General features: G+C 39.7%; 1 long non-coding RNA gene and 1 other non-coding gene across 2 annotated transcripts in view; both read left to right on the top strand.

Annotated features, from left to right (window-relative positions):
* Positions 1–15408, top strand: part of LOC142532069 (uncharacterized) — a 32293-nt gene extending 16885 nt beyond the window's left edge. The window contains exon 3 of the long non-coding RNA XR_012816472.1: positions 15119–15408. This is a non-coding gene — a long non-coding RNA (uncharacterized LOC142532069). The remainder of the gene's footprint in view (positions 1–15118) is intronic.
* Positions 477–583, top strand: LOC142532104 (small nucleolar RNA R71). The gene has a single exon (XR_012816496.1). It is a non-coding gene; the product is annotated as a small nucleolar RNA R71 (small nucleolar RNA).
* Positions 15409–16628: the final 1220 nt, after the last annotated feature.

The following is a 16628-nucleotide window of genomic DNA, read 5'->3' as shown; positions in this document are numbered from 1 at the left end:
GTGTATTGAACCCCGATGGGGGATTCAACACGTTCTTGTTGTTTGCATAGGAGAAATTCTCGTGATTCCTCAAACCTGGATGATAAGTATTAGGGGGAGGATTACCTCGATAACCTCCAAAGCCGTGATTGTTGATGTACTGAGCTTCCTCCACAACTGGCTCTTCCTCAGCAGTCACCAATGCTACATCAGACGTAGATTGGCCTGGCTTGTTCATAGCTGCAATCTGTGCGGTCAATGCCAAAACCTGTGCAGTAAGTGATGTGATTGGGTCTACAGCATACACTCCAGCAGGTTTCCTTGATCCAGATCTTTCACTCGGCCACTGATAACTGTTGATGATCATCTGTTCAAGCAAATCATAGGCCTCATTAGGTGTTTTAGAAAAAATAGTACCTCCGGCGGCTGCATCCACATTCCCTCTGGTTGGCCCATCTAAACCATTGTAAAATAACTCAATATGCACCCAATCTGCATAGCCATGATTCGGGCACTTCCTGAGTAATTCTTTGTATCGCTCCCATGCCTCATACAATACTTCAAATTCTCTCTGCCTGAAGTTGGTGATATCTATTTTCAGCTGAGCAGATTTAGCAGGAGGGAAATATTTTGACAGGAACTTCGTAACCAAATCTGCCCAAGTAGTAACACTTCCCAGCAATAGAGATTGGAGCCAGCTCCTAGCATGATCCCTGAGAGAAAACGGAAAAAGGCGCAATCGAATAATTTCGTCAGAAACACCGTTAATTTTTACCGTATCCATGATCTCCAGAAAAGTTCTGAGGTGTAGATGGGGATCTGCGGTGGCTGCTCCTCCAAATTGGTTCTGTTGAACCATGTTGATGAGTGCGGGCTTTAGCTCGAAATTATTAGCAGCAATAGTTCCACGAGCTATTCCAGAGTAGTGAGCGTTTATGACTGGGCGGAAATGTTCCCGGATTGGCACCTCTCTCGGGAGCTCATTCTGATTATCTCTGTTTTCAGCCATCGCTTTAATTTCGTCTCTCCTTGCTTTCCTTAATCTCCTGGCAGTTCTTTCGATTTCCGGATAAAAAATTAGCAAGTCGGGATTTTGAAATCTTCGCATGCACTGCAAAACAAAAAGATTATAGATTAACAAAGTAAATAAAATAAAATAAAATAAAGTCTAAATTAAAGTAAAGACTAATTAGTAATGATATCAATATGCAATTAAATAGTTTACTCCCCGGCAACGGCGCCAAAAACTTGTTGAGTATTTTCACTACCGCAAGTATACGGTGTCAAGTTTTAGTACTGGTTAGAGTACAGATATCGATCCCACGAAGAGTAAATATTTAAAACTGTATATTAATTATCACAATTGACATAGCTCAACTTTATTTAAACGAATCAAATAGTTGGTTTAAAATCAATTCAAATTAAATAACAATTCCTGTAATTCTAGCACGTAGCAGAAAATTCACTGAGGAAATAAATCTAGAGATATGATTTCGTTGAGTCTCCCCTATGCTAAATTAACATTGACTAACATTTAATTAAATTGCACCATGTTTATTAACCAAGAACTCACAATATTTTCTATTCCCTCTGTCGAGTGTTAAATAGAAATGTACTACCTATTACTGATTTTAATATGTCTATTCAAAATCACGTAACACGTAATAAAAGTAAACAAGGTTCTTTTATGGATTCGTCAGAGTTATAAGTCTTTTGCACGTTATAAATATCTAACGATGTGATTTCTTCTATCCTAATTTCAATCCCCTCTGTCGAGTGTTAGATTTCAATTATGTAATCAATCGAATTATGGCCAGTAATTCAAAAGCATTAAAAACAAGAAATCACAAATAAACACAATGAATAAATTCAATGAAAATTCAAATCGTCGTTCACATAGGTTCAACCACGACTACATCAATCTCTAGAAAATAAAATTAGTTCATGCTCGAATTTAAATCACCACAAAACCTGTTTGTAATCATTAAAAACGTAAAAGTAAGAAACCGAATTAAGAAGGTGTTGGAGAGAGATGAAAGTGCTTCTCTTTGTCCGGATTCACCGTCTTCTATCTCCGTTCTTCGCGTCCCGTGATCCGTGCGCTCTCACTTTTTCTCCTTTCTCTCGAGTGGTGTGACGGCTGTGCTAAAAATATTTCGGATCCCCTAAAAAGAACACGCCGAAGCCTATTTATTTCTGAACTTTGCGGCGCGCGCATATGCGCGACACAGACTCGCACATATGCGCAGGTGCTTCTGGTGCCGGTGTTCTTCTTGCGCGCATGTGCGCGCCATGAGCGGCGCATATGCGCGCTACTCTCTTGATATCGCCTCTTATCTCTCGCGCATATGCGCGCCATGAGTCGACATATGCGCGAGGCTCACTGTATGGGTCGCGCATGTGCGCGGCTTTGGGATGCGCATGTGCGCCGATCTTTCTGTCCTAGTTGCGCATGCTTGGCTCACATCTTTTCTACCTAGCTACCTTCAATCACACCAAAAACAACAAGCGCGTAATTCCGCCCAAAAGAATAACAATCTGTATGAAGTATAAGAATAATATAAGTGCATTTTATGCACTTATCAATAGGGCCTCTTGCCCTGCCTATCACTCTCGATATCCCTTTGGTCCTGCTCTACCGCCAAGGCTCTAGATACGGCAACGGCATAGGTAGTAGGACAGCAGCCCTGACGTCACGGCGCAAGATCGGCTGCAACCCATCCATAAAATGCCTCAGCTTCCCCTGGGCATCATTAGATATCAGGGGCACAAAGTGACACCCCCTTTCGAACTTCCTGACGAGGTCTGCCACGCTGCTGTCTCCCTGTCGCAGCGTCATGAACTCCCTTGTCAATCTGGATCGTACTTCCTCAGTGAAGTACTTGGAGTAGAATACCTCCTTAAACCCATTCCACGTCAGTGTCTGCAAGTTCACTGACACCGACGCACTATCCCACCAAAGTCTGGCGTCCCCTATCAGAAGAAAAGTGGCACATCTGACCCTATCTGCATCTTGCAAATCCATAAATGCGAAAATTACCTCGATGAACTTACTCCATCCTTCAGCTATCATCGGGTCAGTAGTCCCCGAGAACTCCTTATGATTCATCCTCCTAAACTTTCATACACCGCCTTTGGTCCGAGCCTAGCCTCCGCATCCACTATCACTTGGTTCCCCGCAAAGTGTGCGAAGAACTGAGTCACTCCTACAAGCATCTGTGCCTGCATATCTGGCGGTGGAGGAGGAGGAGCGTCTCTCCCCTCCTCTCGAGCCTCTCTGTCCTCATCCCTTGCTTCCCGGTTAATCATGCGTCTATGAGGCATACTGTTCCAACAATTTACCCAACACGTAAACCCAATGTGCATGCATTAACATAATATCAATAGCATAAGATGCACGTAATTTGAACTTGAAACCTGGACATGCTGAAATCATGACTTAATACTTAATACATGGAATAATTCAAAACCTTAAAACTTACAGACTTGAGGTGTGGCTTCATGAGCTTCTCGCAACTGGCAGTAGGCATAACCCTTTACAAGAACACCATTCTGATACCAACTGTAACGTACCGTACTTTTGAACTACTTGAAATTTGCGGAAAAACAAAAATTTTATTAGATAACAAATGGACTTTCAATTTTCGTTCATAAATCAATTGTTCATCCAAACATATTTGCGTTAAAAGAGGTCGCCAATAAAATTTGCTAAAGAAAAATACTTGTTTAAACATTGTAATCAAAACGTGAAACAGAGTATTTTGAACATTTCATAAGAACTTAAAATATGGTGGTCCTCGGGTTTAGCCTCCCGCTCAGTCCAAGCCAGCTCACTGGTCCCCACCTCTCTTCTCCTCAAACTCATCCTCACCTCCATCGATCAAGTCTAGTGAGTCTAAAGACTCAACATGTATAAACTGGAAGTAACGAGTACTACGTAATAAGATCACATGCAGCTTTAAAATAGAACGTACAAACTGGAACTTGAACTTGCATAAATAAGATTGAGCATACGTACTTACATACATAGAAGTGCCATCAATATAAAACTTTTCTTAAACATGCTTACATCGTACATACTTGAACATATATAAACTTCATCATTTTGCGTAGAGGCATGTTTCAAAGAAAGTGAACCATACATAAATACTCCTGATCAGACTAAACCACAGTACTAGGCCGACAGAGAAGATCCACTGCCACATACATGAGATCTCCGTTCATAATTTAACGGGTGGATTGGTCTCTGGTCATACTTTACCGCTTTCCAATCCTGATCATAACCAGTTCATAATTTAACGGGGTGGATTGGTCCCTGGTCATACTTTACCGCTTTCCAATCCCATACATAATTTGGTCACAAGACATTTAGCATACCTCAAAACTTAAAAGTATTTTCTTTGCACGTCGAACATACTTACTTGGCGTTGAGGGATTCGTTGGATGGCCACTGCTGCACATACTAACGTGAATTTCAACACTTAACTTGCATAACTTAGACGAAGGTGTTCGTGCTCACCACCGAATCAAACAAATAGCTTATGACATTTTAGATTACTCCGGACTTGACCTCGTTTAATTATCGTACTAAACCTTGACATAAAACCCCAAAACAATCACTAAAACTTTTTCCCAAAAATGGAGTACACGGACCCCGTGAACCCCTCCGGGTCCGGGTCCGTGTAGGTACTGTATCTTCACTCTACTGAAATAAATCAGGCACGTACCCCGTGTAAGGGTCCGTCTACAGGTCCGTGTAGGCTTTGGAAAATGACACTTCGAAGGGAACAAAGGCACGGACCCCGTGCCAGGGTCCGTGTACCTACGGGAGGAATAAACTAACGAAAATTTCTGTGCTTGTGACTTAATCTCTCTAACTCGATCATCTTGACCATAAATAGACACCTCAAGACCCATCCTAGGATACTATTACACTGACTCAGGCCTATACAATTTCCCCAAAACAACCACGCGTCACAAATAACACAATAAACCCGTGAACATGACTTTTGACAACAAAACGATTATTACGACTACTCTTTATCCCAAGTGCCTAACGACACGAAACGAAACGTCAACAACCATTCCAACATCAATAACAATATACGTATACGTAGCAGCGATCACCCGTCGATCCCCAACGAATCCTGCAACAATAAAACTTCAAGAACACGTCAATAGCATATATTTTTAGAAAACGTAGTTTGAGCAGTCCCACGAAAACAATCATAACTCACTCATTTCTTATCTAAATATTTCGAATTTGCTGTCAAATCGAAGTTATCGATAAGTTCCATGTTTTGTATGTTGAAAGTTTTCCAGAAAAGCGACTAAAAAATCGCAGTAATTCAAATGACAGCAAATTACGAGTTTTAGATCTAAAAACGTTTCAAAAATCGATCCAACAATTTTCTGCTCAAACTTTGCACCTCACACATGGATTTTTACGCATAATAAACAACACAACGCATAATATGACGAGATCGACGCAGGAAAAATAGAATATACATGCCTTTAAATCTTTAACGTTACCGATCGACGACACCGAAACGGGAAGAATGCGAAAGACGATCCGGAACGAACTTGGCACGATTTTCTTGCAACGAAAGTGACGAAAATTACTGGTAGAACTCAGAGGGAGGGGCGTCTGCTCTAGAGACAAGAACCCAAGGTTTACTTCTTGCTCTCAAAATAAAAATCTGAATTGCAATATGTGTGTGTGTGTGTTGTGTATGTTAAAACATGTATGTGTGTGTGTGTCTCGGTGTGTGTGTGTGAGTTTAGTTAAATTAGGGGTTTAAAATATTGCTTAAATGATAATTAGTATGCTAGTTAAAAATACTAATAATCACTTAATATGATAACTAAAATACTAGCTCCTCACAAAATACTAGCATCTTAAAAATTGAAATAACATACACAATAGTTACACCTTTTAAAATTCTGAAATTTTAGAATCACCTAATAATAAACTAGGCTTTTAAATGCTTCAACCAAATAAATTGTTTAAAATGCCCTAATCCTAACTTTAAATAAAATACCGCGTTTTAAAATTGCCAAAATCGTCGTCGGTCTCTTTTCCTCGATCTCGCATCGAATAATCGCCTGAAACATGAAAATCGAGAAAATATTTTAACATGCATCACAAAAACATAAATAATTTAAAATAATATAATTTAAATAGGTCACGCATCGCTATAAATCATTTTAAGCTTAAATAAATAATTTAACTATTAAATAAATGCATTGGTTATACGTGTACTGATTTTGGGCTCTACAAGTACGCTCCCACCTGATCAAGGAGTTCATGACTTTGCGACAGGGAGACAGCAGTGTTGCAGAGTTTGTCAGGAAGTTTAAGATGGGGTGTCACTTTGTGCCCCTGATAGCTAATGATGTCGGGGAGAAGTTAAGGAATTTTATTGATGGGTTGCGGCCGATCTTGTCCGTGATGTGAGGGTTGCTGGTCCGACTATTTATGCCGTTGCAGTATCTAAAGCCTTGGCGGCAGAGCATGACCAAAGAGACATTGAGAGTTATAGAGAGGGCAAGAGGCCCTATCAGGCACCTCATCAGCAGCGACCCCAGTTTAAGAGGCCCTTTCAGGGTCAGCAGGGGAAGAGGCCATTTAAGGACCGCCAAAAGGCAAAGGTCCTATTCCTCAGCAAAAGGCTCTACAGAAGCTCGGTGAGTACCCAATACGCCCGAAGTGCCACCGCAAGCATCCGGGACAGTGTTTATGGGGATCGGGCAAGTGCTTTAAATTCGGATCCAGCGATCATATGTTGAAGGACTGCCCGCAGTAAGGGCAGCCGACCCAGGGTATAGTGTTCGCCATGTAGGCAGAGGAGGCGAACCCTGACACGACCTTGTTGACTAGTAACTAATTTAATTCAGCACAGTATTAAATTTTATCATGTATGTTTCGAATCTTTATTTTGGATTATTAGTGTGTTAGTTAGTATTTTTGGGTGATTTGTGTAGAGATTTTCTGCTATGCTTGAGGTTAAGATTAGTATTTTGGGATATAAGTTTTGTGTGTTGTGCTAACGTCTCTCAGGAAATATTTTCATAAAGAGAATAGCAACGAAGGCCTTGATAGATTCCGGGGCCACTCACTCTTTTATTTCGGAGACATTTGCTAATCATTTGGACGTCAAGTCTATTGGACTCGACGTGAGCTTCTCAGTGACAGTCCCGTCAGGGGAAGAGTTATCAGCTACTAGCGTGGTCAGAGACATCGATCTTGAACTACAGGGCCACCTAGTGTATGCCGATCTGATTGTGTTGCCGATGCCAGAATTTGATATCATTTTGGGAATGGACTGGCTGACGAAGAACAGAGTTCTTATTGATTTTCAGAAAAGGTAAGTGTTGGTAAGACCGTTGGGCATGGAGCAATTTCTCTTTGAGCCAGATAGATGGAGATGTTTCCCTCGCATGATCTCTTGCATGCAGGCACGGAGACTTATTCTCAAGAGATGTCAGGCTTTCTTGGCTAGTATTATTTCCGCACCTAACGTACCCACTCCTTCTATATCTAATGTACCAGTAGTCAGAAATTTTCCTGACGTTTTTCCTGAGGACGTCACAAGCCTTCCACCAGAGAGAGAGGTGGAGTTTGCCATTGATCTTTTGCCAGGCACTGTGCCAATCTCTAAAGCATCGTACCGTTTAGCTCCAGCTGAGATGTTAGAGATCAAGCACCAGATTCAGGAACTCCCTATATAAAGAATTCATCCGCCCTAGTTTCTCACAATGGGGCGCATCTGTGCTCTTCGTAAAGAAAAAAAGATGGGAGCATGAGGCTGTGTATCAATTACCAAGAACTGAACAATGTAACGATCAAGAATAAATACCCACTTCCAAGGATAAAGGACTTATTCGATCAGTTACAGGAAGCTACAATGTTCTCTAAGATAAATCTTCGATCAGGGTATCATCAGCTGAAAGTAAAAGATGCAGATGTTCATAAGAAAGCCTTCAGAACCAGGTATGAGCATTACGAGTTCTTAGTGATGCCATTTGGACTGACGAATGCTTCGACGATATTTATGGACCTCATGATTCGAGTATTCCAGCCCTACCTAGATCAGTTCATCATAGTGTTCATTGACGACATTCTCATATACTCGAAGATCCATGAGGAACACCGTCAGCATTTGGGTACAGTTTTGCAGGTCTTGCAAAGTCGCAAGTTGTTTGCAAAATTTAGTAAGTGTGAATTCTGGTTGGAGAAGGTAGCGTTTTTGGATCATATAATATCTAGCAGTGGTATCGAAGTGGATCCAGCTAAGGTAGCAGCAATTAAGGAATGAGTTGAACCGAAGAATGCTTCAAAGATCCGCAGTTTCCTAGGCCTAGCAGGCTACTATAGGAAATTTATTCAAGGATTTTTTTCGATAGCAGTGCCACTCACCTCATTGACCAAGAAGAATGCTAAATTCGTATGAAGTGTTGAATGTCAGAAGAGCTTTGATAATTTTAAGCAAGCTCTTATTTCAGCGCCAGTCTTAGCCATGCCATTAGGGCAAGGTAATTTTGTGTTGTACACCGATGCATCTAAGCTTGGTTTAGGCGCAGTGTTGATCCAGCATGGTCGGGTTATAGCTTATGCCTCCAGACAGTTGAAGGTGCATGAGAAAAACTACCCGACTCATGATCTCGTGTTAGCTGCCGTTGTCTTTGCATTGAAGATTTGGAGACATTACTTGTACGGCGAGAAATGCCAGATATTTACTGATCATAAGAGTCTCAATTATTTCTTCACGCATAAAGAGCTGAATATGAGACAGAGACGGTGGTTAGAGTTAGTGAAAGACTATGATTGTGAGATTAGCTACCATCCACGGAAAGCTAATTTTGTGGCAGATGCCTTGAGCAGAACGGTTGCAGTCGTAGCATAGTTGTCAGTACAGAGATCTATTCAGTTAGAGATTCAGAGATTTGGGTTAGAAATTTATCCTAAGGACAAAGCTCTTAAGCTGTCTAATCCGACAGTCCAGTCTTCTTTGCTAGACCGAATCCATAAAGGTCAGCCTTCAGATGAGCAGTTACAGAAATTGAGACTGAATGATGAAGTTAAGGGCAGTGTATGTGGGGACCCGAACCTAATTCGTCTTCTTAATCATTATTAGGATCATTTAATTAGTCTGAGTCTAAATTTTTTTTTAAAATAATAAGTGCGGAACATAATGAAATCAGTCTGATATAAATATCAACATAAAGTACAAGTCTTGTACAACAGATATTCAGATCCACTAGTGTTTAACAATTACATCAAGTTCTGAAAATTAAATTTACTCCTAAGTCCGGATCTCCACACGAAACTTGAATCTCTCATCCTCTTCGTGACCCTGATCCTGTCCCACCTGTTGTCATGCACACATACAAACACAACAACAGCCGGATAACTCCGGTGAGAATATAATCCCAGTATAAACAATGTATACATGCAATCATATAAACCGATATAAAAGCATTAAACAGATATCAACAACATGTATCAAATCTGAAAGACATGAATCGATATAAAACTGTAAATCAAACTCTGACTTATCATCTCAGACTCGACTCATCTCTAATCTAGGGATCCCGGTTCCTGGACATTGGCACAATATACCAAATCTCCGCAATAGAAGCTGATCCACTCCTACGCAACATCGATATAAACCAAATATCCAGTGTCTTGGCACATCCGCCAAAGACTTGGCACCTCCGCCAATGACTAGGCACATCCGCCCATGACTCGACACATGCTTTGCTATAAATCAATAGACTAAGCATATCAACCTCATGAATTGCAAATATCAATGCAATAAAGTAAAGTATGTGGTTTTTGGGAAACTTAAGTCAAATCAAACTCGAGTCGTATCCTCCCGGTTCAACATTGATTTATACCTTTCTCTGTCGATCTGACGAAGTCGAAGTCTCGAATTCGAATCTGTCAATACTCAATCTGGCAATGACAATATTGAGGAGTACAATATCAATATTCAACTAAATCAATACTGGGTATAATCAGAACTCAATCAAATTCTGTTTCAACGGCATAACTGCACAATCTCAATATACCCAGCAATACAAATCAACAGATATCAATCTCAACAACTCATAATCGATCAATAAACTCAATCTGATATCAAATCTGTATAATCTCAATCAAATCAATTCTGAAAATCATAATAAATTCATACGGTATCCGTTCTTCAAACCGATTTTGATTATACGATGTCTAATATCTCAAGAACAGATAATAACAGTCATATCATGATTTCTGCAATATCAAATTTTCAAATCATATCAAAACATAAGAAAACTTACGTCCAGTTGAAGCTCTCGTCGATAGAAACATGGTACTAAAGTCGGATTGAAATCAGACGGTCGGATCTAACACAAATCAAATTCTGGAATCAAAGACTTGAAGCTTTTCCCGGAAGAATTCTCGTTCCTTTTTGCTGCAATTCCGAAGGGAAGAGGAATATACATATATATATATATTGCATGTCGCAGCAAAACGTGGCTTTATCTTTGAACTGCACGTCTCGCGCATATGCGCGACCCTCCTCGGCGCATATGCGCGAGACATTCTGCCTCGGCGCGTGTTTTCTCGACAGCTCGCGCATATGCGCACACCATCGCTGCGCATATGCGCGAGGTTCTCTGCCAATCTCGCGCATATGCGAGGGTCCTGGTCACGCATATGCGCGAGGTTCTCTGTCTACTCCGCGCATATGCGTCTGGCTTGGTCGCGCATATGCGCGAGACTCATTCCTCGCACATAATTCAAGTCTTCTTTATGTCTTTCCCGGTCTAATCCTTTCCGTCTAAATTCACATCAATTAATCAATAATTCATTTCAGATTACAATCATAAAATTCTCGGGCATTACAGTGTACTCTACGCACTGTCCGACGGTATTGTGAGATACAGAGGAAGGATGTAGTTGCCTAGTGTTGATTCGATCAGAGAGGATAATCTGACAGAGGCACATACATCTCCGTATTTCATCTATCTAGGAGGTACCAAAATGTACAAGGATTTGCAGATTTTGTATTGGTGGCCAGGGATGAAGCAAGACATCCACCGATTCGTATCTGAATGTCTGACTTGTCAGCAAGTGAAATCAGAGCATCAGAGGCCAGCATGAATGCTTAAGCTGCTCCCTATCCCCGAGTGGAAGTGGGAGAATAACACCGTGGACTTCGTTGTTGGTTTGCCGAGGTCAATCAGAGGATCCAATGCCATTTGGGTTATAGTGGATCGATTTACTAAGTTGGCACACTTCCTGCCAGTCAAGACAACTTTCTCCATGACGTAGTATGTGGAACTCTATATCAGGGAGATAGTCTGATTGTATGGGATCCCAGTTTATGTTATGTCTGACAGGGACCCGAGGTTTACATCATCCTTTTGGGAGAGTTTACATGCAGCAATGGGGACGAAGTTGCTATTCAGTACAGCTTTCCACCCTCAGACAGATGGCCAGTCTGAGCGTGTTATTCAGATTTTGGAGGATTTTTTGATAGCTTGTGTGATCGATTTCCATGGGAATTGGGAATCAAAGCTACCTCTAGTGGAGTTTACATACAACAACAGTTTTCAACCATCAATAAGTATGGCTCCCTACGAGGCACTGTACGGGAAGAAGTTCAGATCGCCGATTCATTGGGATGAAGTCGGTGAGAGATCAGAACTTGGTCCAGAGATTGTTCAACAGACTGTATAATTGGTGTTCAGGATCCGAGACAGGATGAAGACCACACAGAGTCGTCAAAAGAGTTATGCTGACAAGAGGAGAAAGGATCTAGAGTTTGCCGTAGGTGATCACGTTTTCGTAAAGATAGAACCCATGAATGGTGTTATGAGATTTGGGAATAGAGGCAAGCTTAGTCCGAGATTTATTGGGCCGTTCGAAATTCTTGATAGAGTTGAGACACTAGCTTATCGTGTAGCCCTACCGCCGAATCTGGCCGCTGTACACAATGTGTTCCACGTCTCGATGATGAGGAAGTACCTAGCTAATCCTTCTCATGTTTTGAGCAATGAGCCGTTACAGCTCGCTCCAGATCTGTCGTATGAGGAAAGACTTGTCCAAATTCTAGACAGACAGGAGCGTAGACTTCGGAACAAGATGAACAAGCTGGTCAAAGTCCGTTGGCTAAACCAATCAGTGGAGGAGGCCACTCGAGAGACTGAGGTAGATATGAGGAATCGCTACCCGAAACTGTTTGGTAAGATTTAGTTTCGAGGACGAAATTTATTTAAGTGGGGGAAGACATGTAGAACCCAAAATTAGTACACGTAAAACACATGCATTATTTAATTGTTAAATTATTCATTTAAGTTTAAAATGATTTTAGTGATGCATAATGTGTGAAATTTCATTATTTTAAATTATTCTTGTTTATGTGATGCACGTTAAAATGTTTTCTTGAATTTCATGTTTCATGCGATTACTCGATGCGGGATCTTGGAAAAGAGACCGATGACGATTTTGGCGATTTTAAAATATAGTACTTTATTTTAAATTAGGATTGAGGCATTTTAAATGTTTTATTTAGTTTTTAGCAATTTTATAGCTTAATTTAATAATAGGTGGATTTATGATTTTTAAATTTTTAAGGTTTGCCATTTGTACATTTTTATTTTTTTTATTAAGAGATTTTATTTAAAGTTAGAGTAAGGTTAGTATTTTAATTAGTTGTTAATTAAGCACATAATTTCCCCTAATTACTTTCAAACTCATGCACACACACTTTTACACACACTTATGCACGACACACACACACATTTTCATTTGCCTTGTTTTAAATTCTTGAGAGTAAAGTAGGGTTCTTAGAACAAGAGAGCATCCGCCCCTCCCCCTTCAATTTTTCAGCAGATTTTCGTTGGGTTTTCTTCAAGAAAATCGTTCCACGATCGTCTCGGATCAACCCTCTCACCGTTTTCACTTCGGTATCGCCGTATCGTGAGTTTTAAATATCAAAAGGCATGTATATTCTTTCGTTTTTGCATCGATCTTGTCATAGTAATAATTTTTTTGTTTATTGTATGACAAACATGTGTACGTTATGCAAACGTTTGAGCAAAAATGGTTGGATCGCTTTTGAAATGATTTTTGGATCTCCAAACTCAAAATTTGCTGTCATTTAAAATATTGCGATTTTTTAGTCGATTTTTTGGAAAACCTTTCAACATATAAATCGTAGAAATTTTTGATACATTCGATTTGACAGTAAATTCGAAATATTTGGATAAGAAATGAGCGAGTTATGATGGTTTTCGTGGGACTGCTCAAACTAAGATTTTTTGAAAATGCGTTCTTGATGTGTTCTTGAAGTTTTATTGTTGCAGGCTTCGTTGGAGATCGACGGGTGATCTCTGCTGTGTTTAAGTATTTTGAGTATGATTTTGGGATAGTTTTTGGTTTGTCGGTTCGCTTCGATAGGCAATTGATTGCATTAAAAGTCGTAGGATGCGTTTTCGTGTAAAAATTTCATGTTTATGGGTTGTGTTGGGTTGTTTGGAGTGCGTCGTTTTTTGTGGCGTTTGTATGGGTTTGTGTTAATGTCGTAGAATCCTAGGATGGGTCTCGTGGCGTAGGTTCACGGTCAGTATGATCGAGTTTTGAGGAATAAGCCATAAGTGTAGTGTTTCTCCGTTGGTTTACAGTTCCAGCATGTACACGGACCCTTGGCCGGACCCTGACACAGGGTCCGTGCCCTTTTTCCTTCGAGTTGTGAATTTCCAACACCTACACGGACCCCAACCCAGACCCTTACACAGGGTCCGCTTCTTCCTTTTAAAAAAAAATAGGGATTGTTTTGGAGTTTGATGTCGTGATTTAGTATGATGAAACGAGGTCAAGTCCCGAGAGATTTAGAACATCATAAGGAAAATTGTCATTTTTGGGTGTGAGCATGAGTAATACGTTTAAGTTATGAAAGATAAGTGTTTGAACTCATATTAGTATATGCAGCAGTGGCCCCAATCGAGATCCAACGAATCCCGCAACGCCAAGTAAGTATGTTCAACGTGCAAAAGAAAATATTTTTATGTTTTTGAGGCATGCTAAATATCTTGTGACCAAATTATGAACGGGTTTGGAAGTCGGTGAACGTGGCCGAGGACCTCTCCACGCCGGTAAAGCATTACCGGGTTTAAATCAGGATTGGAAAGCGGTAAAGCATGACCAGGGACCAATCCACCCGATAAAGCATGATCGGAGATCTCATGTATGTGGCAGTGTACTTTCCCTGCCAGCCCAGTACTGTGGTTTAGTCTGATCAGGTGCATTTATGTATGGGTCACTTGCTTTGAAACATATCTCTACGCAAAATGATGAAGTTTATGCATGTTCAAGTATGTACGATGCAAGCATGTTGATGAAAAGTTTTATGATGATGGCACGTCTACGTTTATGCTATTGCGTTCAAGTTTCAAGAATGTTTATGTTGCTACGTTCAAGTTTCAAGTATGTACGCTCTATTTTAAAGATGCATGTGGTTTTATTACGTATTACTTGTTATTTCCAGTTTATATATGTTGAGTCTTTAGACTCACTAGACTTGATCGATGTAGGTGAGGATGAATTTGATGAGACGAGGGGTGGGGACCAATGAGCCGGCTTGGACTGCGTAGGAGGCTAAACCCGAGGACCGCCCATGTTTTTATGAATACTTTTATGCATGTTGTTTCAAATACTCTGATTTTCATGAAGTGGTTTATGATGTTTAAACAATTATTACTTTTGACAAACTTGGTTGTAGTGTTTTTTTATTTCAAATGTTTTAGACAAGCAGGTTATTTTAATGGAATTTGAAAGTTTATTACTCGTTTAAGAAAATTTTTATTTTTTCGCAAATTTTAAAACAGTTTAAAAGTACAGTACGTTACATAGTCCGCAATATCTGGATTTAGTTTGATATCATTAACTAATTTGATATGTTGTATAGAAGGTCAAAATTCACTTAGCTTTCAAATTCCAATGTGTGGGATATATTTATTATGGGAAAAAAATGTATTATCGTCTCTATGCACCATTTGTGTTAGCTGTGTTTCCAGTGCATGTCTTTGCTTGCAATCTCGTCTCTTACATGGGGTTTTAATGGGCTTTCTATTTGTGGATTATTTCCAGGGATGAAATGGCATGAGAAGTTTTTGATGCAAAAATGTTGATGAGGTTTGAGGAAATCGAGGCCGATGATGACAAAAGATTGCAGTATATCCGTATTTTCTGTTTGGAAAATTTTGATATTGTGGGACTCTACTGCCACATTGCCACGTTGATGAAGAACATGTATCAAGGTCAATTGCAGTGCTAAATTCAAATTTGTAAAATTTTTGTTAATCGTTGGCATATTTTGGATGATGGAATTTGAACATAACATAGCCACGGATTGAACGTGGTAAATATTTTATTTTCGATTGTTATTTTGGTTTAATTATTATTATGTATATTGTAAATAAAAAACATTTTAATACAATAATTTTTACCTAATGAAAAAAATCATTAAAGATAACAATTTTGAATTCTAGTAAAGAAAATTTAAAGACAACAGTTTTAATTATTGTAGATTCAACAAAACACTACGGTTTTTAGGTGTTGCAAAACTGTTGTCGATTGTGTTAAAAAACAACGGTTCCAAACGTGGCGAAACTATTGTCGTTGATATATAATGACAACGGGCTAAAACCGTTGCAAAACTGTTGTCAATCGTGCTAAAAGACAACGGTCTTTAAACGTTGCGAAACTGTTGCCGTTGTTATTAAATGAAAAGAGTTTAAAACCATTGCAAAACTGTTGTGGTTGGTATTAAAGTACAGCGGTTTAAAACCGTTGCAAAACTATTGTTGTTGGTACTAAAAGACTAAGGTTTAAAACCGTTGCGAAAATGTTGTCGTTGGTACTAAAAGATAACGGTTTAAAACCGTTGTCGTTGAATGCACTTTCAACAACACTTTCAGTTACAATAGTTTTAAATGACCTACGACAACGGATAAAATCCGTTGTCTTTTAGCGTTTTTGTTGTAGTAGTCAACGTGACCGATGATTTATTCCAAGCTTGAATCAAATCAGTTTGTTTTGAAATTTCGTTTCTCAACTAATGAATCAAAGATTGACTTTCGCTCATTTCAGCTTTTTGTTTGGCAATCTCCCTTCTTAGACTCAACATTTCAACTGACTCGTCAGTTTCAGTTTTGTTGTCTATGTGATGTGTTTGCTCAGTTTTAGCTTTTTCGAATGAGCAAGCAAGCTTGTGATACTCATTCACCATGTCATGCAAAGTGTCTATGAGTTCTTCTTGTGTAAAGTCAGTAGAGCTGAAGTCAAATACTTGTTCGCTTGTTGACGCCAGTTCTGCCTCATTTACCATCAAGCATTTAACTTCTTCTTCATCAACACTTGAACTGACTGAGCTTTCAGAATCTGACTTTTCACTGTCAATTTATGCCCATTTAGGTTTTCTTTCTTCACCAAGAAGAACTTCATGCTTCTTCTTGAATGATCTTTTATCATTCCTATCTCTTCTCTTGTTTTCAACTGATTTCTTTCCTTTATCAGTTTAATGTCTGTTGTCCTTCTTTGGTTTTGTACAGTCAGCAATAAAATGGTCTTGCTTCCCACAGTTGAAGCAAGAGTTTGG

This window comes from Primulina tabacum, chromosome 17, assembly GCF_025594145.1.
Source record: "Primulina tabacum isolate GXHZ01 chromosome 17, ASM2559414v2, whole genome shotgun sequence".
Classification (NCBI taxonomy): Eukaryota; Viridiplantae; Streptophyta; class Magnoliopsida; order Lamiales; family Gesneriaceae; genus Primulina; species Primulina tabacum.
This window is presented reverse-complemented; position numbering and strand designations above follow the sequence as displayed.